The sequence below is a fragment of the Xenopus tropicalis genome, chromosome 3, assembly GCF_000004195.4.
Source record: "Xenopus tropicalis strain Nigerian chromosome 3, UCB_Xtro_10.0, whole genome shotgun sequence".
NCBI lineage: Eukaryota > Metazoa > Chordata > Amphibia > Anura > Pipidae > Xenopus > Xenopus tropicalis.
The window spans coordinates 19,141,031-19,163,988 of record NC_030679.2 but is presented as its reverse complement, the minus strand read 5'-3'; the positions used below and the strand labels follow the sequence as shown (position 1 = coordinate 19,163,988).

The 22,958-nt window shown below is 38.6% G+C and overlaps 1 long non-coding RNA gene across 1 annotated transcript; it reads left to right on the top strand.

Annotated features, from left to right (window-relative positions):
- The first annotated feature begins 3,348 nt into the window (after nt 1-3,348).
- On the top strand, nt 3,349-20,190 carry LOC101733543. Its single transcript, XR_001924315.2, has 5 exons — nt 3,349-7,707; nt 7,814-8,693; nt 12,473-12,605; nt 13,554-13,639; nt 19,358-20,190. It is a non-coding gene; the product is annotated as an uncharacterized LOC101733543 (long non-coding RNA).
- Nucleotides 20,191-22,958: the final 2,768 nt, after the last annotated feature.

The following is a 22,958-nucleotide window of genomic DNA, read 5'->3' as shown; positions in this document are numbered from 1 at the left end:
TACCCCCGAAGTCATGTCACCCTTGAAGGCACCCAGCTTCCCATGCAAGGTGCAAAACCCAGCCTTTTTGTGGGTATTCAAAAGGTGCCAAAACCAGTTTAGAACTGTACCACAGGTTTTTGTGCAAACCTTTGGAACTATTGGGCTGCCTCCAACAGGGCAATTCCAGTGCAAACAATATAGAGCCCAGCCTGAAGGCAAATTTGAATGATAATGGGTAAATGGTTATCCAATATACTAATGTTTTGAAAATTCCATCTTTTGGGGATGTGTATTTGCAATCCTGGATATTCTTGGAATTACCGCAAAATGACCTATAAAATAATTTTTCCCTCTGTGTCATATCGTAGAAATAATATATATTATATATTAATGATATACATTATTATGTAATACTTTATAAATAAGTAGATATGAGTAAATGCAGCTCTTGTTTAGTAGAGACCTACTGGTAAATTGTGGAAAGGAGACTCTGGGATGCCGAAACAAATGTTCCTCATGCATCAGTCCACTATTGGTTGCTAACTTAAGCACTCTTGAGTCAGTGGATTATTTTTCCAAAATTATACCCCACAATATATGTCTGATTAAGATTTATTCAGGGCAGGGTGACTAAGCACCTCTTAAGGCCTTAATAGCGTCTATGGCCTGTAAGCATAATTTGGCCCACCACTTGAGTTTCCAAATCCACTTATCGGGTGAAGGTTCATTCATTGGGTGACCTCTCTGTCTAAAGGAGTATGAGCCACTGCTTGTGTAGTTTCAAGTCCACTCTTGGAGACTGAATCACATGAAGAGCGGTGACACAAAAATCAAACCCATGCCTTTCTCAGTCAAATCCTTTAGCCATTTATATACTGCTTTATTCTCCACAGCAGATGGGTACGCAAAGGTTGAACTTGATAGTTTTGGATTTAACTGCATTGTTTGACTCCATGTTGGTGTAACTGTATAGCCCCTCATCTTTGTTCTTTCACATTTGTACCATTGCATGAATATTTAAAAGCAAATATACCCATGAATAAGTAAGGATTATAGTCAGTTTGTAGCTTTTAACCAGATACTAAAGTAAAATGGCACACTAAGAAAACTCTTTTTATATCCTTACATTAAAACAAGAGTGAGATTGCCATATTGCCACTGGCTGTTTTTAATTAGGTGTTCTGTTAATTTCACTATGGTGTATTACATAACTGTATATAAAAAACTATATATTAATAAATAATATCAGTCACATTAATATCTAACAAATTACTTTAGTTGAGGCACTATTGCTCTATAAAATGTTTCCCGAGCTCTCCAGGGCCAACAACTGCATTAATATGCAAAATAATCCTCCAATGAGAATCCCAGCTGATCAGTTGAAAACCATTTTATCCTGCTGGCCAATGACCTCCAAATCTTCTCCGAATTCATCAAGGGAAAATTGCTTACTCTGTGGACAAAGTAACACAATTAGGGGTAGATTTATTCAATATTAAACTTGGAAATCCTAAAAAATTCCCAGAAGTACAATGTTTTCCCCATTTTTCCAATGTTCTCCCTAAGTCTACTGGGATTTCCTGCAACTCAGTATATTGTTTTAGAATGACATCAGAATATCGTTTAGAATGACAACTGTTTTCAAATAAATTTCCAGCCCAATTGAATGAAGGCCACAGTGTTCAGATCCAACTGGCAATGAAAGTGTTCTGCCCGGCAACCATAGTGATGAACAAAGAAAAGCACAGTTTTCATAAAGCCAATGACTAAGACATGGGTGAACTCATTCTGCACTGAGCTGCTACATAGTTTACCTTATGTACAGCTGCTGTATACATAGAGCTAACACATTTTTATTAATGCTTAATAAGCCTTTGATTAGAGATCTAAATTAGGATTTCTAATTAAAGGCTTACCTTATCTTACATAGAATAACCTTCTCATAATCTTTCTTTAATATTAGCATTATCTCCAAATACTAAATCTACGGTATCTAGTAAATATTGTAAGTCATGTGCTTCTTTCTGCCACCTAATGTGAAGCCCCGTCACCTGGTTATATTGGGCTTAACTGCAATTTGAGATTGAGTGTAATGAATCTGAAACAAGTTAGTCATGTATTGTCTTACGGGGCTGAAATAGATATGGAAGCAAACCATATTAGAATTACCCAGATGAGCCAACAGAACTGTATCGCTTCACATGCTTTAAATGACAGGTCTGAACAGCGACTGCACTTTCCAGACCTTCCAGATGATCTTAAAGTTGCCCCATGTTGGATATATAACATTGTTTTGTGCCATTTGAGTTGTATATGGTATATTTAATTAATATGGCTAAAATATAAATCACTGGGATAAGAATTGGTAATGTATACAGCACTTGGTCCCTAAACTACAGCACTTGGTCACTAAACTACAGCACTTGGTCCCTAAACGACAGCACTTGGTCCCTAAACTACATATGTCTAGAACTGTCAAAAGGAAATGCTTTTAGTAATGTTGGTACAGACAGCCCCCCTTATGCTATCAATGAATCAACCTGTGCCTGGGGATATCCAGGATATATGGGACATTTGGATGTTTCTTTAGGGAAAGCATCTGGTCTACAGGACACACAGACATGCAGAAGAAAATGTGGGATCCAACCATCTTAATCTTATTTCTTTTTATAATCCATTGAGCATGTATCAAACTCCAAATGGCTTTAAACTGGGAAGAAGAAAATAAATTTGTGTAGACCAATGGGTTACAGGCATTGACCATTCTCCTATTGTCCACTCCATGATTTGATAGACCTGTGATAACTAATGTTGTATATCCTTGCTACCTTTGTCTTGCTCTTCAGTGTGGAACACAAGTATTATTGACCTACTGGGCTTCCTGTAGATACTTTATTAAAGAAGCACCATCCTTAAGTTTCAGCATCTCAATAGCAGCAGTGATCCTGGACTTCAAATGTGTCACAGGGGGTCTTGGAAAGCGTCTGCAACACTCACATGCACAGTGGGCTCTGATCAGCTATTGAGAAGCTGATCTTAGGCGTCATCATAAATTATCAATCAGAAAATGAGGTTGGCCTGTCATATAAGCTAATTCTACAGGGCTGGTTATTAAATTCTGATGCTCATTGCACTGGTTTTGGAGCTGCCATGTAGTAATTATATGTATGTATACATTAATTACTAATCAGCTTTATATTGGGACATTTATATTCTATATATATACAGTATATTGGGAGTCGGCCCCTAAGCTCAGGTAAGTGACAGCAGCACAGAGCATGTACAGTGAATCAGCAGAAAAGTAGATGGGAAGCTACTGGGGCATCTTTGGGGGCACAGATCTTCCCTGCTAAAGGCATGTGGTTGCCTTGGGCTGGTACAGTATTTACAGCCTACTTCTTTAGTTAAGCTTTAGTTCTCCTTTAACTCCAGCTTTAGGCTTTCAAGATTGTGGGCTAAATGATAGTGGTATTTGTTAAAAGAAGTATCAATAGAAAGCTGTGAATGTTAATAACATAATAAACTCTTTCCCTTTTAACATTAAAGGTCCTTAGGTTTCTATGAATGTTGGATTGTCACACTCCTTGGGTCGTATAAGGCAAACTAGGAAACAGTATGGAGTGATCGCACAATTGCTGGTGGTACAACAATTTGTTGCTATTTCTGACCTTTTTATGAACTAAATGTGGGACCACATCGTATCTCCAACCCAAATGTTCAAAAAACTGCTACAGGACACAAAAAAAGGATATTGTTTACAAAATAATCATGTGGTTTGACCATGTATGCTACAAAATATGCCTCAAGCAACCTGAAAGACAGACCCTGCCTCTTCTGTGTGCTAGAAAATATGTAATATTATTGATGCCCCATGGGGTTAAAAAAAATATGCAATGGTTGGTAAAAGTAAAGATATTCAAAGGATTTATTTCAAATAATTTTAAATAATTCAACAAGGCAATAAACAAAAACAAGGGATTGAAGAAAGCAGCTGGATAATAGATTTTATGTCTAGTGGTCTCAACAGTAGTTACAAAGGCCAATTTACATGTATGTTGAAACACACAGAAGTTTCTTCGGGAACCAGCAAAATATGGTGTCATCTAATACAGGAAGATGTATATTGAAAAGCTATTCTAGCTGCTATGTGAGTATGAGGTGGGTTTCCTCCCACACTCCAAAAATTTACAGGCAGGTCAGTTTGTTCCGCAAAAAACTGACCACATGGTGTGTATGTGACAAGTACATTAGACTGTAAGCTCCTCTGGGGCAGGAACTAGTGTGAATTAGCCCATTGATGTGGTCCTCTTCTACAACCATTATAGTCCACTGAGTATAAATCAGCCCATTTCTAAAAAAAACCACGGGACAGTAAGTTGAAGAGTTGGATGTAAAGAAAAAGAAGATCTATGGGAAGGAAGTGCTCTATCAAAGGCACAGGTTTGTCTTGCTGGATGGGTAAGTCTGTACCTTTTCACTTTGTATCTAGCATATTATTCTCTATTGTTGGACAGATATTACAGGGCTCCTTTACAAACAGTGATGCAGGGTATATGCTATACGGACCCTCTCCCTGACATGGCACTGGTCCTTGGGAACCAGCATGGAGCTAAATAAATACAGCCTTGCATAAGGGATGGACTTGGATAATCATGTAGGTGTCACCCATACCTCCCCCCACTAAGTTGGGTGTTATTAAAGAACTGCCTTTTCCCCCAGCTTGCATCTTATTTTCAATCCGCCGCAAGGTGCAGAGCATAGCTATGCCTAAAATGCAAATGCAGAGTGTTCTTGGACCTTTTTTTTTACAGTGTCAACCATTGGAGTGAGTTTTGTGAGTGACACTAAAAAGTATGAATATTCCTTCCTTTAAGTAATATGGGTGGGGCAAGGAGGGTTAAATACTAGGACATTATGTTTTTGTCTTTCAGCAGGCATTACCTACAGACTTCTGGAACAGGTATGCTGAGATGTTGTTACATACACACATATACACATACACAAATATTAGTTTGGTATGGCATCTAATAATGCATGCTTTTTGCCTGGTAACCTAAAGAAGGGGACATATACATTCCAAACTGCCCCATGTAGAACATCAACTCCCAGCTTCCTCCAGCATATCACCAATGGAAAAGTCATGTTGGGTGTTATAATCCACCAGCATAACAGATGAATTCCTCAAGCAGTTTTGCCACCATATAAACTTCCTGGCTCTTCCGGGCCAGGAGCCCAATCAGTGAAAGTGGATCTTCAGCCAGGATCCTTTATGCCTTGCACATTAAATGTGTTCTAGCAGTCTCACTGGAGAATCTTTTTGCATATGAAATTATATTTTTGCTGGTTACATTGGAGAGCTAGGGGGTGCAAGTAGGTACATTTTAGGTAGGGTATTTGTCCCCAATAAACCTGTTTTTTTCCCAGTAATATAGATGCATTTTCTTTTGGCATCTCTCTGTGTTGGTTTTGTAAGGTCTCTGTGTAAAGCTCAGTTCTTTATGCTAAAAACCTGTAGAAATAAAGACATTTGTGTTATGACAGAGGAAGCTGGCTGCTATGGAACACACACTGGCATACCCTGCTGTTAACATTCCCCTTGCAGGTTAAGGCTGGTAAGATCTTTCACAGAAAACAGACTCGCACCTTATAATGAATGAGAAGTTGGTTGCTGTAACATAGCATGTGGTTTTCTCTGATCTCTTACATGCAAACCACATATGGATGTTTTTCCACATTCCCTGACTGAACTCCCTCCTTGTTTATAGTCAATGAATATGCTTTTCAATAGAAAAAGAGGACCACTAGAATAAAAAAAAGAAAAAAGAAAAAGAAAGTTTATTTAATTTCCTGAACTACTGCATTTTTGTCCCATAGGTATGGAAAACTGTGTGCTTGCTACTATAGGACCTTCTGCCAAGAGCTGTATTAGGGTCCGCTGCTACCCAAGCCAATGGGGTCTCAGCCCCCACCCAAACTTTTTCTACATGAAAAGTTGTACAGGGGATAGGTGGTCTTTTTTGGCTACATCACATCTGGTTTAAGGAGCATATACTCTGTAAGGCAATGGGGTCCAGCCTTGGGCTTCCCGTGCCAGAGATGCATTTGTGTAGGGTGTAATATGCACAGATGCTAAGAGTTAAAACTGAAAGGTGGGGAGTTTAGTTCTTCTTTAAAGTGGGCAAAAACATTCCCACCATATGCTTTTTATAAAATGTTAGAGTGTGCTGGGAGTTGTAGTCCATGAACATTTTTGTAGTCTGCCTTCTATAGAGAGAAGGGGAATGCAATTGGTGGGTTTTTTGGAGGGTTTACTTCCCTTTTAAGCATTACCTCTTGAAAGTCTATTTAAGTTAGTTAGTTAGTATATTATAGTTAGTTATAGTTAATTAGTTATCTGTTATTAGACAATTGTAATAGTAAGTATAATAAATTATCGAAATATAATAAAAGGTAACACATTTGCTTCTAGTCTAGTTATTCCACAGCAACCAATCGGCAATTAGCATTTAGTTGGTTGGCTTGTTTGGTTGCTATAGGTGAACAGACCTGGGCAAACCAGGCACATAGTCTCACTTTTGGCAGCAAGTGTTGTGCCCTAAAGATTCTAGAGCGTCAGTGAAAGCACCCAGTACGTTAACCAAATTTAGTCATTTAGAATTCTAAATTCCAAAGCAATTTGAGTAATTAAATTTGTCTTTCATTCGTCTGGTGTCCCTGATAATTTGCTTCCAAACATAAAACAAATCCCTGTGGAGTCAATCATGTTTAGCGAGTGTTTATATTCCTGACAATAAACCCATGGAACCCAATTTGAATAAATAGGACTTGGGAAAAAACAGCAAGTACAGTAAAACATTTCCAGTTAATTGAATTTTGTATTTCAGTTTATATAAAACCTTGCTATTACCAGAAGCCAATCAAAACATGATATTTATCCAGTGCAATAAACCCACGTAGATGACATGATTCAAGACAAATTATACTGGCTGCGCTGGGGTAGGTGCATGAATCTCCATATTTTTTTTCATAAATTAGCCCTATATCTGAAAAACAATTGACCCTGTATCTGTTTACTTGTTGCTGAGAAAACACTGAGTTACTTGCCTTCTTTTTATTTTTTTTCTTTAGGTCGGCACAGTATCCTATGGCAATGCAAGAAGCTGGGACTTCAACTATTATATTTTAGTTCCTTCCTTCCAGTATGCCCCCAGTCTAGCCTGGCTACTCTATCTGATTTTAATATAGACTTATAGTATAAGGCTAAGCCAACACCAGTAAGTTTCCTGGAACACACAGGATGGGGGTATTAGACATGGAACAAAAATTATCCTGCCATGTGGTCTAGGAGGTAAAATTATCACTGCATTTATCCTACAATGTATGTACTATTGGAATGCATGTAGCAACAATGAATGCACATTCGGGTGTGGTGGGTTTGACAGACCTTGCTCAAGGAGATGCTGGGAAATTGAGCCAGTAGTTATAATTGCCACTTGGGTGCTGCCACATGGAGTTATGGGGTAAGTCTGATGAGCAGTAGTCTTATTGTGCCAATAAGTCCAGAATGAGGCCCAAATCTATTTTCATAGAGATAATAATGCTATGATATCACTTCATAGGGATAATCTTGCTATGATATTACTGATTTCAGGTTGAGAGAAGCAGTTCCTGAATGGTGTGGTTTGGTCCATAGAGACCTTCAGCCGCAAAGTTAAAGAATGTCAGGTATAGTGCATTTTATCATTATGTAGAAACAATTCCCTGTACCATGTTATATAGCCGAGCAGCTGATGCTCTATCAAGAAGTCAACACCTCATTGATGCTTTGCAGGGAGCTAGGGCTAGGATGGTCCTACTGCAGAATGGACACCCCTAAAACAAGCCTTATCCTGTACCAGAATCTGGGAGTCATTAGATCTAATTGAGCGGCAAGTATCAGAAAGGTAGGCAGCAGGTGAGGACCAAGTGGCCTGGAAAGCCTTGTACTGTATTTTTTTTCTATATTGGGAACTGTGTGAACCACTGAGAAATGAATTATCTGCATGGACCTGCTCTTTTTTCTATTCTAAAGTTCAACTACAAGTCCTCCCTCTCTGTAAAGAGATTCCTTAAGTTAATTCAGCCATTAACAGTTCATAACACTTCTCCCCAACTCTCAAGAGTCCCTAGGACTTCTCATTGGAGGATTATTTAGCATTTTAATGCAGCCTCTGGCCCTGGAGGAAAGTTGTATTGAGTAAAAGTGCTTTAAGAATACAACCCTGATGTTGCTGGACTACAGCTCCCAGCATGCTTAAACCCTTAATAGTATGTTCTTATCCTGGGGTTTGTAATCCAGTAGTTAAGAGTGGTTAAGCAACAGTATTTAAATCCCATTTGATGTGCCCTTTCAGGACTTAGTTTGGTACATTTCCGTGAATGATGTATCACTAAAAGTATCTTTATTTGTCTGGGATGGAGCACTTTTACACACACTTGTAGGGAAGGTCACCACATTTTCTATTCCAGCCAAATGAAACATCTCTTTTCAAATGTCAAGTTCCCCTCTCTCCAATGTGTACAGTACAGTATGCATATTTATTCAGCAGGAATAAAAAGCTTGTTATCTTTGTAATCTTTTCCAGGATTGTCTGACATTATTATCTCATCGTTACCTCATGAGTCAAGCAAAACACTGGAGGGGACATTCATGGAGGAACAGATACCTCACAGTAAGGTTTTCCTAATACCCAGACTGCATAAACACTGAGCTTGTTTGTGACCCAGAACATCTTGGGCCCCCCTTTAACTCATCCACAAACCAGTCTGAGCTGCTGACAAATTGCTTTATTCATGATTATTTTTACTTCAAGAACTGGCTCTTTTCCCTCACTTTACAGTTGCCAGCTTCCCTGTAAATTCGCCCAGCTCACCGTGTAAATACACCCAGTCAGAGAAAGACATTCAGTAAAAACTTAGACACGGCGACGTGTACAAACTGAGAACCGGCAAATGTTTTCTTTTGTATGACCCAATCCCCGATTTTCAGTTCTCAGCCTAAAATGTAACAATTTAACCTTTAACTTCTTGTCATTATGATTTATATATTTTGGGTAGACATACTAAATGGCAAATTTCCACCCATTTGGGTTTGTGGTGTAAATGCCTTTAAATAGCTGTTTTTTGTCTGTGAAACTTTTGCCCAATCAAGGCATTAGAATCTTCTTAGGCATATACCAAGGCAGCCATAACCATTCAGATTTCAGATTTGAAGTCCCTCTATTTTTATAGAAGGCGGCGTTAGAGATTGCCACCTGTCACCGAACAGCCCAGTTTTTCATGGGGCTGTCTGGTTTAAAACAACACTCCAATTGTGTCTCAGTATTGCAAGAACCATGTTCTTGACAACTCTGGGTGAAATCTCATTGCACCTAGCACCGACGTCACTGCCTCACCCTAAAAAATCATTAGCCCGCAACCTTTGTCCAGGTTCAACTACTTCAACCCTATTTGGAAATAGTCCCAGAAAGCACAGACAGACTATCAAGGATTCTTTTCAGTTGTATAGCATTTTCTACATAAGCCCAACTGAATGAGGGGGTATATTTTAATTTTAAGAGGTGTTCCCTCGCTAGCCACATTTTAGAATTTGAATGTTTGTTATTGCAAGATAATGTGTGCATCATAGTTATTGTAGACCAGCTGAAAGGTTAAGGGGGATATAAAAGTGATATATGTTTAAAAGAAATGATGCACAAGAGAGTTGAAGAGCTTTCATACATTGACTCTCACATGAAAGAGGAGCTAAAAATATTATAGAAACATATTTTTTTTCCCAGCTGGATTAAAAGTGAAATATGTTCTTTTGTAGGAGCTGAGGAATAATGTTCCTTCTCTAACTGACAAGTGACATTTCTTTTATTGAAAGGTATAATTAGGGGAATAATTGCTCTTTGCATTGTTTAACAGTGGCTTTTCTGAGGTGGGAGTCTATTATGTGCCTGTCTGTATATTCATACTATTGGTTTTTCCCTGGTTTCCTGCAGTTGACTTGCTGCCCTCTCAGTGTTATACTGTATTTCTTATATACCTTCTCATAAGCCATGGCATTTATAGGCAGGTATAAGAAATACTTATCTCATTATTACAGATATCCTAATCATTTTATTTATTATTTAAAGGGACCCTGTAATTAATATTATTATTTTTTTTTTATATATATATATATATATATACATCATTTTGTGCAGCGTTTAGAGAGTAAAGGCTTATAAATACAAGACCAAATATTTAACAAATACATACAAACTATTCCCCCAGAATGATTCACAGTTATGTTTGGATATTGTTAGGAGACAAAAGAGGGACGGCCTTGCTCGCAAGAGCTTACATTCTATGAGGGAGGGTGATTAAGACATAAGGTCAGGGTAACCAGTGTGGCAGTATAGTTCCTGTTGGTTTGTATACTGATGGCAAGTGCAGAGTAAGAGGAGAATATTAGTGGTTAATGAACGTGTAAACAAAGAGTAGGGGTGTTCAGTGGGTAACCAAGTTGCTGAGGGCTTAGATTATAGGCTTTAATGAAAACTGTTAAGTGACTGTTTATAAGCCTGGAGACTCTGTGTGTCTAATGGGACGAGGCAAAGAGTTCCATAGGATGGGGGCAGCATGTGAGAAGTCCTGGATGAGAGATTGAGATGAAGCAATGAGTGAGGAGCAGAGAAGCAGGTCATATGCAGAGCAAAGGTTACATCTGGGGGTGTACTTGGGGATTAGGGTGGTTATATAGAGTTGTGCGGCACGGGTGAGTGATTTGTAGGTAAGTACAAAAACCTTAAATTGAATCCTGTACATGACAGATAAAGTACAGGGACTGACAGAGAGAGGCGGCACTTGTGAAGCCGGAGGGAAGTTGTCTGGAAGCACTTTCATGATGGATTGGAGTGGAGTCAGTTTAGGCAGTGGTAGCCCATTAAGCAGTGAGTTACAGTAGTCTAAACGAGATATGACAAGGGCGTGGATGAGAATTTTGGTGGTCTCATGTGTGAGGAAGCGCAAGATGTTTTGGAAGCGAAAGCAACAGGATTTAGTGAGTGTTTGAATGTCGGGAATGAATGAGAGGGAAGACTCAAATGTGACTCCTAGACAGCGACATTCTTTTAATATTTTTATTAATTAATAATATTCTAAATGTACAATAATAATAATAATAAGTCTTTACTAGTGTCTTAAAATACGTTTTCTACAGGGGCCATTTACTAACCGTCAGAAAAATTGCAACTTTTTCAAGATTTACTATGCGTCCAAATGGCTAAAAATCCAATTTTCCAGCTAAAACTTGCCAAAATCAGGTAGAAGTCAATGGCCCTTCCCTTTCCTGGAAGATCCTTCTTTTGCTTTGAAAGTTCAGAGGATTTTTGAACCTGTTTTTTTTGTGTGACAGTTCAAAAAAGTTGAAAAATTCGGGATCTTCATGACTTTTCTGTGACTTTTCTCGAGTGGACTTTTTCAGTTCAGACTGTGGAGTTATTATTATTTACCTCTCTCACAGTTTTCATTCCCTGACTCTCCCCATTCCTCCCAATTGACATCACAGCACCTCCCATTCCCTGCCCTGTGACATCAGTGATCTGCCCCCATGACATCCCCAATTGGCGCCTTCCCCCTGCAGGTCAGTAAGAAAGTATAGGAAAGGAGGCAACCCCAGGGAGACTCCACCCCCAATAATCACATAACTAGAGTGCTGGGAATTGAAATCTTTGCTGGAGAAGGGCTGACTACTTTTTAAATTTAAAACCACTGAACTTTTATAATAAATGTGTTTAGGAAAATTGTTGAAAATTACATTTTCTTTTGTTATGCAAAACATTTTTGTTAATTGTTTTTATGATGTTACCCTTTAATGCAGCATCAGATTCTGTACTAAAGCACTGTTGTTTTTCTCTAACTTCTACATATCTTCCCTATCAAATCCCACAGCTTTTTTCTGTTCATGTAATTCCATTAAAATGTCAGGGAGCATTGTGCATTGCCTCTTCTGACTATGACCGTCCCATTGTTTCGTCCTCTGAACCTATCTGTCATTAACATTCTAAACATTGCTGACTTCCTTTCTATGATGCCTAGCCTTTTCTCATCTCTGGTTATACTCAGTATGGGTGCCTATACACATGCCTGGACTGAGATCCAAAATAGACCCTGCCACTTCAAGTACACAAAAGACCAAATAGCCCTACATAGGCCCAGTTTAAACTACTGACCTTTGGCAATTAGAGAAGGCCCTCTAACACCAGAGTTTGTGGGTCTGTATATACATCATGTTAGCACATATTACAGTATGCACTTGTAAAGGGGCACATACAGTAAGGGCAGAATTTGCAAAGATAGGTGTGAACTAGGATGCCAGTGGCCCTCCAAAAAACCTTAGGCTAAAGGTCTACACTACTTAACCAGCATCCTTATTCTCATAGTCTCTTTTACTTTTTTTTATATTCTCTACCTTATCATCTAGAATCCTCTTCATTCTCTTACACCTGGACCTACTGGTTTCCTGTTAGGCCAGTCAGCCCTTTACTGTCCAAGTGAAAATGATGCCACATACACAGCAGAACAGCAACCCAACTGGCAAGTCTTCTGTTGAAAAGGTAAGGTTGCAGAATGGCACATTTTGGAACTACCGTGCAAAATGGTTCCTATTGCATTCTAGCCACTAATAATAATAATCTAATAATAATTGGGAACCACAGTAATAGGGCTAATAAAGTGCCTTTCTCTATAGCAGTGCTTCCTGAATTGTGGGGCTAACTCCCTGGTTGTTTCTAAAGCAGCGTAATGAGAGGGTAAATACTTATTTACATTACATAAAAAAGGGCATTGACTCAAGGGATGAGAACATAATTTTGCTTCTTTATAGGTCCCTGGTAAGGCCTCACCTTGAGTATGGGGGGCAGTTTTGGGCTCCAGTCCTTAAGAAGGATATTAATGAGCTGGAGAGAGTGCAGAGACGTGCAACTAAACTGGTTAAGGGGATGGAAGATTTAAACTATGAGGTGAGACTGTCGAGGTTGGGGTTGTTTTCTCTGGAAAAGAGGCACTTGCAAGGGGACATAATTACTCTGTACAAGTACATTAGAGGGGATTATAGGCAGATGGGGGATGTTCTTTTTTCCCATAAAAACGATCAACGCACCAGAGGCCCCCCCTTTAGATTAGAGGAACGGAGTTTCCATTTGAAGCAGCGTAGGGGTTTTTCACGGTGAGGGCAGTGAGGTTGTGGAATGCCCTTCCTAGTGATGTGGTAATGGCAGATTCTGTTAATGCCTTTAATAGGGGCCTGGATGAGTTCTTGAACAATCAGAATATCCAAGGCTATTGTGATACTAATATCTACAGTTAGTACTAGTGATTGTATTTATAGTTTATGTATGTGAGTGTATAGATTGGTAGGTGTGGGTTGTGTGTGTTGGGTTTACTTGGATGGGTTGAACTTGATGGACTCTGGTCTTTTTTCAACCCTATGTAACTATGTAACATTGTCAAATGTCCCTATAACTATAGAGAAACATCTGCTACATCCATGTTTTCATACACAGGTGGCTTTGTTATGATCTAAGAGCAACCTGCCCAGACCTTGGACAGCAAAAAGGCCACACTTAGCTTTGAAAATGTCTACTCTAAGGTAAGTTATTACTTAAGAGCAAAAGATTCCTAAAATTGATCAATATAAAAGCAGCGTATGAGGCCCTCTAGTGACCAAAGCGTTATTACTTGAATGAGATCCAAGTTTCCTTGCAGGTCATTTGCCCATCGTTTCTTTTGGAGCAATGATATTATCTAGCCTGTTTCCCTGTCCCTAAAATGTTAAAGAAAGTCCATTGCTGGTTCCCTAGTTTAGGATTCAGGGCAACATGTTGCTCCCCAACCCCTCGGATGTTGCCCCCAGTGGCCTCAAAGCAGGTGCTTATTTTTGAATTCCTGGCTTGGGGCAAGTTTTGGTTGCATAAAAACCAGATATTCTGCCAATTAGAGCTCTAATATGGAACCCCCAGGAACTTTTTTTAATGCTTGTGTTGTTTCCCAAATCTTTTTTACAGTTGAATTTGCATCACGGGTAAAAAAGGTTGTGGACCCCTGACATAGAGATTCTTACAACATAATCTTTCAGAAAAAGGGCAACTTGATTTGCACTGATGTTCCACAGAACCCAGAATTGGTTCTGAAAACAGGAATAAAAAGAAGAGACACAGGATAAGGCCTTTACATTAATCTTAAGTGAAAACAATATAGCTGTCAGCAGGCAAAGTCCATACCTGTTGTAAAGCAAGATGTTTCTTGATTAGTCTTTTATTAGCAATCAACAGCTCTGTTTATATTGGGTTAGAACCACAACGCGCCCTTCCCTTGTAAATGGTTTGATGGTTTCCCTTTCCAACATATAGCAACATTCTAGGAAAGTGAGGAAGGATGTGTCTTACAGTTGACATTGTATCCCAAGCCTGTAATAACACCAAAGACTATGTTTATTTGATATCTCTTGTTAGACATATACAGTATTATCATGGAATCTTTGTTGGAATGAAAATCAGTAAAGTAGAATGATGCAGTCACTGTTGGAATGGAGTTGGTTGCACCACAAAACCTCAGTACAGTAAAATGATGCAGTTATTGTTGGAATGGAATTAGCCTCTTCATAAATCCTCTATACATTGTTATACCCCAATTATTTCTTCTTTCCTTTTCACTAACATGCTTTCTCATTATCCTCGCAATATGTTTTTTTTATCTTCTCTGCCATTTTCTTCTGTCTTTCCTTTTTTCATTCTCTACTTTATTTTATCTTTCTTTTTCCTGGGGTCTGTGCCTAGGACGGCAGGTTTTGTGGGATGACCCTTGGGTGCCTATATTTTTTTTATTTACAAATATATATATATATATACTTCCCTGCTCCTTCCCCTTTTCTTCTTGTCTCCTTTTAATCTCTCTTTAACTTGTTCTATATCTCCCTACTGTTTACTACTCCTTTATCTTCTCATTTGTTTAACTTTTGACTCTTGACTCTTATTGTTTGCACATGTTCTCCAGCTGCTTCCAAATGAGTAATTTTACTTTAATTTCTATAGGGTCTAGAACCCAGGGCCACCTTAAATTCAGGCCCGCATCAGCAGCTGCAAGTGTCCAGGAGTATGGGGGAGCAGAGCAGAGAAGGGGGTTGTTGGGTGAGAGAAGCTTTACCAAGGGAGCAGGAATGGCCTGGAGGCTTGCCTGGCACCCACTAGTGATGGCCCCTTTATATATTATGTCTAAAAGTCTAGAGAAATGCTGCTGTTGGATATTTGTGCCATAACCTAGTGCAAATGTTGTCACTTTTATCACTTGCCCATATCAGTATCTTCTTAGTATCTGAGCTCTCAGTGATTGCAAGGGGATTGTGTATATAAAGCATCAAACAGCAGTGTTGGCAGATTTGCACACTGGGTTTAAAACATTCCTTGGGCTAGAATTTCTTATTGTGTTCCTACAGTCAAATGATTTGTGCTGTTATTTTTCTGCTCCTCTGATTGGAACATTTCACTATTAACCAAACAAGCAGCTCCATCGGATCTTTCTGACATACAAACACCTACTTGCCTTCTGGACACATTTGTCAAATGACTCAACATGTAAACAGTTTGTTTTACATTGAACAATGAGGGGTTAATGGCACCAAGAACATCTAAACCCAACTCTAATGTGGTCCCACTGCGCCCCCTAGTTCTCCATTGAAGTTGCTGAAAAATGTGAAAATAAGCTAATGTGAATTCTACTAGCCAAACACTTTATTATTTTCCAGCACTATGTCAGCCATCTTGCTCTTATCTTACATACAGAGATTATTGTTTCATTTTGGGGTCATTATATAACACTGGAATCAAATATGGGGATGAAGGACAGACTTGTTAAGTGCCAGAATTCTGCAGATCAGCTGGAATTCTCATTGGGGGATTATTTTGCATTTTAATGCAGCCTCAGGCCCTGGAGAGCTGGGAAAATTATTGAGCAATATTGCTTTGAGAAAACAAACCTAATGTTACTGGACTGTAGCACCCAGCATGCCTTAACTGTCATAATATGTTACAGTATGCTGGGGTTTATTTCACATTTAAAGACATATTGTCTCTCCAAATAGTGGCCACATTTTTTGGAGAGGAAAGCCAAAATTGGCTGATCAATTTGTTTGTCGCTGGGCCATGGACTGATTCCCAATACAGGCCTGTGCAAGTGCAAGACCTTATGCACCATTTTGCATCTGTAGGTGCTCACCAACTTGGTTCAAAATGCTTTTTAGACCCTGTCCCAAAATCCTATGGTTTTAAGCAGTCAATCTGGCATAGGGGAAATAGGACTTAATGTTTGTATTGCAGAGGTCTGTACTGTTAAAAATCAGGTCTGGTATATAAAACGGTACAATTTCCACTCCAGTATCCATTAGACATATCTCTCCTCTTCAGTTACAGTGTAATATCAGCAGAAGATGATGGGTGGCCTTTTTAAACAACATTTTCCATTGTATGTGTATGGCTGCCTTATCCTAAACACAAGGTCAGGCACCTTCTCCATTTATTTTCATTTTCTTTTCATCATTCAGAACAACCCCGAAATTAGCAGGAGCAGAGACAAGTTAGAAATATGAATAAACTCCATCAAATAAATGAATATTTATTCGAATCACGTTGCATAGCTGTTTTACTGCTTTCCCATCTGACTGTGCCGTTAGAATTAGATCATTAATGACCTCTAGTGGTGACTTATAAAAGTTCATTGGTCTCATAATTACCAAAAGTATTACAAATGATATCACCTCAGCTGTTATCAAAATACGTACTGCATTGTGTGTTACATTTGTCCTTTGGCCACTTTAGTGGTAAAGTTAAAGAACTTTAACACCAAACCAGAAAATTGTGACATTAGGTTAAAGATTATAGGATGCTCACATCAAATAACTACCACCCCCACATCCCTTTTTAACAGTTATAGCTTTACACAAGCTTTAATAGATGTTATATACTGTATATAATGGGGGGAAAGCCAATAACATTTACGCATATATACGAGATGTAGTTTTGATGGCTAATGTCTCACCTAATACTTCTCTCCATGTAAAACTTGATCTTTAAAGGTTAAACTTTTAGTATGATGCAGACAGGGACATTTTAAGACAATATGCAGTTGGTCTTAATTTTTTATTTGCTGTGGATTTTTAAGCTTTTTGTTCAGAAATTGAAATTTTGACAGCAGTTATTATTACAGCGTATACAGTAAATGGGTGTATAAATTAAATATACAATAAAACATATTGTATTGGTTATTACCAATACAAAAGGTAAAAGGATCTTGCAGAAAAGAGCTTACAATCTATCTGGTTGCTAGGTTCTACTTTATACTAGCAGCTAGGCAGGGGTTAGAATGGGAGACTGGAAGGTGATTAGTATAGGGTTTGAATAGAAAGATAAGGAATTTAAAAATGTACTAGCTTTATAGGTAAATTGTTTTTTGGCTGCTGGGGTTAGTGACCCCCCCCATATGAAAACTGAAAAACAGAGAAGAGGAAGGAAAATAATTCAAAAACTATAAAAAAAATTATAAAATGAAGACAAAGTGAAAAGAATAGGTCATTCTATAAAATGTTTTTTTAACTGTATAGAAACCCTAGTTGGAGCGTAACTGGTATGTTAACCAGCCATGAAGCTTTCCAATATTACCCTATAATACATAAAATCAATGAATAACCTGTAAAATATATAATTATAGTGATAACAGCCATCTGTAACAGAAAATACCCCTCAAGGGTTGCTTAATTATTTAAATTGTGTCAACTTTCAAAATGTCTAATATGATTACGTTTTATAATATGGGCTGCCTATTTGCGATGTAATAAAACATCAGAAGGGCAGGCACGGGATATTTCTTTATTTATTGCTAGGAAAGAAATGTGTTTTATGTTCCCAAGCACAGCAAAAGAGACTGCACATGCAGAATGTAGGCTGGATTCTCTTTGGAATACACCTAGCAGTAACCATTGCAGCACACTGAGAAGTTTAGCAACACTGGGTTGAGCAACAGTGGTTACTGATATATAATGTGCTGAATTATATGGCCCCACACAAAACTTCTCAGGTCTAATGGGTATGGACTTGCTTAATGGGTTCAATAAAACCGAAATTATATAAGCAAAATCTTTTTTTACACCAGAAGTTCTGTTTTGCAGTTATAATTATCAGAGCTGCCGTGGAAGGTTTTCTTCCTCTTAATAAGTCCTTGGGGCTAACTTACCCAGCATACTGCAACATAAGTGCTAAACTGCACAGGTGCAGTTACCAATGGCAACCACTTGCAGTAGACAGGACTGTGTTTTGGTCTGCCCTAGGCACCAGACCTTAGCTTGCCCCCTAGCCCTTGATTGGCACATTAACAAAAGACTAATTGCTTGTTGGTTGCTACGAGTAACAGCACTGCTGCAGTCTATAATCTATATTAGTAAATTAACCCATCTGTAGGTTTCTGAGCAGATGAGCAAAACTGGCCTGATCTGCAAATCTATTACATAGTGCAGGGGTGCTGCTTCTCATCTGCAGTGAGATACAGTCATTCAACCCTGTGACCACTAGAGGTCAATATTCTTCAGTGAAAGATATTACTATTTATTAGTGCACTTGCAGCTAGGATGGGCTGCTTCATTCCAGCCACACTTGGGCTGCAGCTTTTATAATGCTACAGAAAAACCAGACACTGGTCTTGGCATTATACATTTATTTTAAACACCTACTGCATGAGCAAAGAGCAGGGATCTGGGAGAGTTCACATTGTAGGATATTTTAACACTCATTAGGGCACTGTCCCTGGAGATCTGGGGGACATTTTATTCAGCTGTGAACCTATCCCTAATGTTACTGGGTGATAGCTCACAGCATGTTGGGGTTATAATCTAGCAATATATGGATAACCCATTGTTGTTCAAAACTGTAATGACAAGTCTGTGTCCCCATCAAGCATACATATATGCACACCAATCAGCAAAAGCCTAAATAGTGCCTAATAGAAAAACATATATATATAACCTCTTGCTAATATAATAAACAGTCTAAAGTTTGCAGGTTACTTAGTGACCCATAGCAAGCAACAGCCGGTGGCATTTACAGGTCGGCTGTTAAAAAATCTAGGTATACTTTGCAGTGAGGGGATACTAGATATGGGCAAACTTTATCTCTTTAATTAAACTTATAACATTATAATACATATTGCATCATTTCACCTTTTAACATTTTAAAATGAAAAATTAGAGCAATTTAGGCCATCCACCCATATCCAGAGCTGTATATATATAAATGAACCATACTTTCCTGCTGCATTCTCTTTACAGATAGAAGCTAGAGGAAGAGAAGAACCAACTCGTTCAACTAATCTGCATGAGGCTACCAGACAAGGTCCACAAGGCTACCAGGCAAGGTCCATGAGGCTACCAGACAAGGTCCATGAGGCTACCAGGCAAAGTCCATGAGGCTACCAGGCAAGGTCCATGAGGCTACCAGGCAAGGTCCATGAGGCTACCAGGCAAAGTCCATGAGGCTACCAGGCAAGGTCCATGAGGCTACCAGGCAAGGTCCATGAGGCTACCAGGCAAGGTCCATGAGGCTACCAGGCAAGGTTTTGGGTAATCACTGAAGAATGTTTTTGGTGGTTTGTAGAAATTAATGTATTTATTATAAAATTTGGTGTAAGTACTATGGTCAAAGTACCACTCAGTAAGGTGATAACAAAATATATTTATTGTGTGGAGTACTAATTATATGCAAGGTACAAATCACCAGTCACACACCCTTGTCAGTTTACAGCAAATGCTTAAAGTATAATATATATATTGTATATGTGGTAAGTGTGTGTGTGTCATATATATAAATATGTGTGTGCCCATCTCTCGGGAAGAGAGATCTGTCTGTCCCTCCAAGGGAGAGCGAGAGAGAGAGAGAGCAACATGTGTCCCAGAGTATATGCCTGGTTTCAGTATGCCTCTTTCCTCCCAGTATCTAAAAAAGACAAAATTACATGTTAAAAGCTTTACTCAGTCCTTTCCCACATTAATTTACACATATCTGTGAATGAATAGGAGAGGTGTACATTTAATATGCTGTGGTCAATTAAAATTCTGCTGCTATGAGCTAATGTTTTACTCCACTTTTTACACAGCATGATAAATATACCCCTTAGTGTGATGTTGAAAGTGATATTCTAAAACAATTTGTAATTGGTCTTCATTTTTATCTTTTGTGCTTTTTGATTTATTTAGCTTTTTGTGCAATATCTCTTGTTTGGCAGTTTTTTGGCCTATCTGGTTGCTATGGTCTAAATTACCCTAGAAACAAGGCAGTGGTTTGAATGACAGACTTTAGTATGAATAGGAGAGGGTCTGAATAGAAAAGTAACAAATAAAAAGTAGCAATAATAATATTTTAGACTGAAAGAGCAATAGTTTTTTGCCTGCTGGGATCAGTGACCCCCTTTGGAAAACTGGAAAGCATCAGAAGAAGAAGGTAAATAATTAAAAAAACGATATCAAATAAAAAATGAAGACCAGTTGAAGAGTTGCTAAGAATTGGTCACTCTATAACAAACTAAACTTAAAGGAACAGTAACACCAAAAAATGAAAGATCTTTTAAGTAATAAAAATATAATGCACTGTTGCCCTGCACTGGTAAAACTGGTGTGTTTGCTACAGTAACACTACTATAATTTATATAATAAGCTGCTGTGTAGCCCCGGGGGCAGCCATTCAAGCTGGAAAAAAGGCACAGGTTACATTGCAGATAACAGATAAGTTCTGTAGAATACAATAGTGTTTTATCTGTTATCTGCTATGTGCCTGTGCCTTTTCTCCTTTGAATGGCTGCCTCCATGACTACATAGCAGCTTATTTATATAAATTATAGTAGACTTTCTGAAGTAAACACACAACTTTTACCAGTGCAGGGCAGCAGCACATTATATTTTAGTTACTTTTATATACTTTCATTTTTTTGTGTTACTGTTCCTTTAAAGCTGAATTACCCCCTTAAAGCGACCAGAATGGTAGAAATATAATGCCAATTAAGTGTGTTTAATATTGAGAATGGTGGTAGTTTGTCACCCAGCAACATTTGGGGGGACTATTGGTGCCAAGGGGGGTTTAAGTCTCCTTTTGTCCCCAGAAAGTGTTTTTAGGAAAAGACTTTTTAAATATATCAACATACAGTATATATCATGTCATGGCATGATCCTGTAGTTTAAATGGGATGGATGTTTACCTTAAAAACATGTTTCTAAGTCACTTTGCAACTGAAATTTTCATAACAATAAACTTCATAGGCCTCATTTACAAAGCACTAGGTAGGGTGCAAAGTGCAAAAACATACACAAAGCTCCATGTATTTTGGATTAGGATTAGGCAGTGTCCTTCCCCGTAGGATGCCCCTAGTTGTAGCTTCATTTAAGCTAGAGAGCCCCAGTGGGAGCAAGATACTTACAGCCTGCCTATGTACAGAGCCCACTAGACTGCACTTTGCACCAGATGCAGTGAAATACACAGGCTGCAGTGACATTTCACAAATGCAAATGCTTCATGGGTTCCCCCTAGGGCTCCAGCAACTAGTGGATTTCCTATGCTCCACTAAAAAACCCAAATATGCACTCATATAACAGATGATGTATGTGCCATATGGTATAGAGGTTATAATAAATGCAAAGAAAGGAAAGAAAAGTATAAGAAAGGACTATGGTGGCCTGGGGTACTTTCCTCCGGACCATCGACTTCTTGTTCAGGTTCAAGTTGGGCACATACACAGTACAGTAAGATCTGAAGAAATCACTGTGCTCTTTATACCCTTTGGGCAAAAGAGAAGGACTATCCTGGGGCAAAAAAGTAGGGATTAGTCAGTGTATATGAAATTTGGCATATGGTTTCAGAATGCAAAGGAGGTTCTTTCCAGATGATATTCTATAGTATGAGTAACTTTTATTTTCCTTTGCAGGTTCTTGAAGTAACTTTGTGAATGTGCAATGTCATAACTGACCCCCTGCTCTGAGACCCTGCTCTGCTGATTCCTAATACAGAACACAGTACAACGCAGCCATGATCTGAATCGGGAATTTCGACTGTGACTTCATATAGGACAAGCAGGATATCCTGTTACTAGTATTAGTTCTGGAAATGGCAAATACTCCAGCAATCCCATCTGATACAAAGAGGGGACAGTGTATGTTTAACCTTATTTAATAGGCATGAAACCAGTCAGAGCAATATATATATATGCATGGCATGTGCCAAATTTGTGTGCAGATTTCAAGTTCCCGTAAGCAAGTGAAGGAGTGGAATCAGCCCTGAATTTCAGTATATTAATTTGGCAGCATCTGCAAATGAATCCAGGGCACACTGAATGGGCTTTATCTTGGATTTAGACTGCATAGACCGAAGGCTTCATTTGGATTATTGAGCTCTATATGTTACTAATAGTGACTTAGGCTCCATTCAACTGCATGTTACAGCCACCCTGCATGTCTACAATGGATTATTTAGATATTTGGACTTGTTCCTCAATCTTCCATCTCTCTTAAGATTTATTATATTGTGTACCTTACCTCTTAATGCTTAATGTATATGCCAAATACTATAATATTGCTTGTGGCCTTTTTATTAATATATATCTTTTTCCAGACAGCAGTTTCCTATGTTCTTTCTATAGCGGTGACAAACAATTACTGAATGAAGTAAATGAGATATATTTCAATGGGAGGGAATTTCATGCAACTACATGATTCTTATGTTTTACTAGTGGTGATTGCCTACAGGTTCCAATGGCAAAGTATTGTCACTAGTGGGAGAGCAGATGTCCCATGGGTGACAAAGCACCCTGTGTGCCATTGCTCTGAAGCAAAATGGGAGATGTAGTCCAGTAACCTCAAAGGTAGACTGCTAAAACGTGAATGCCAA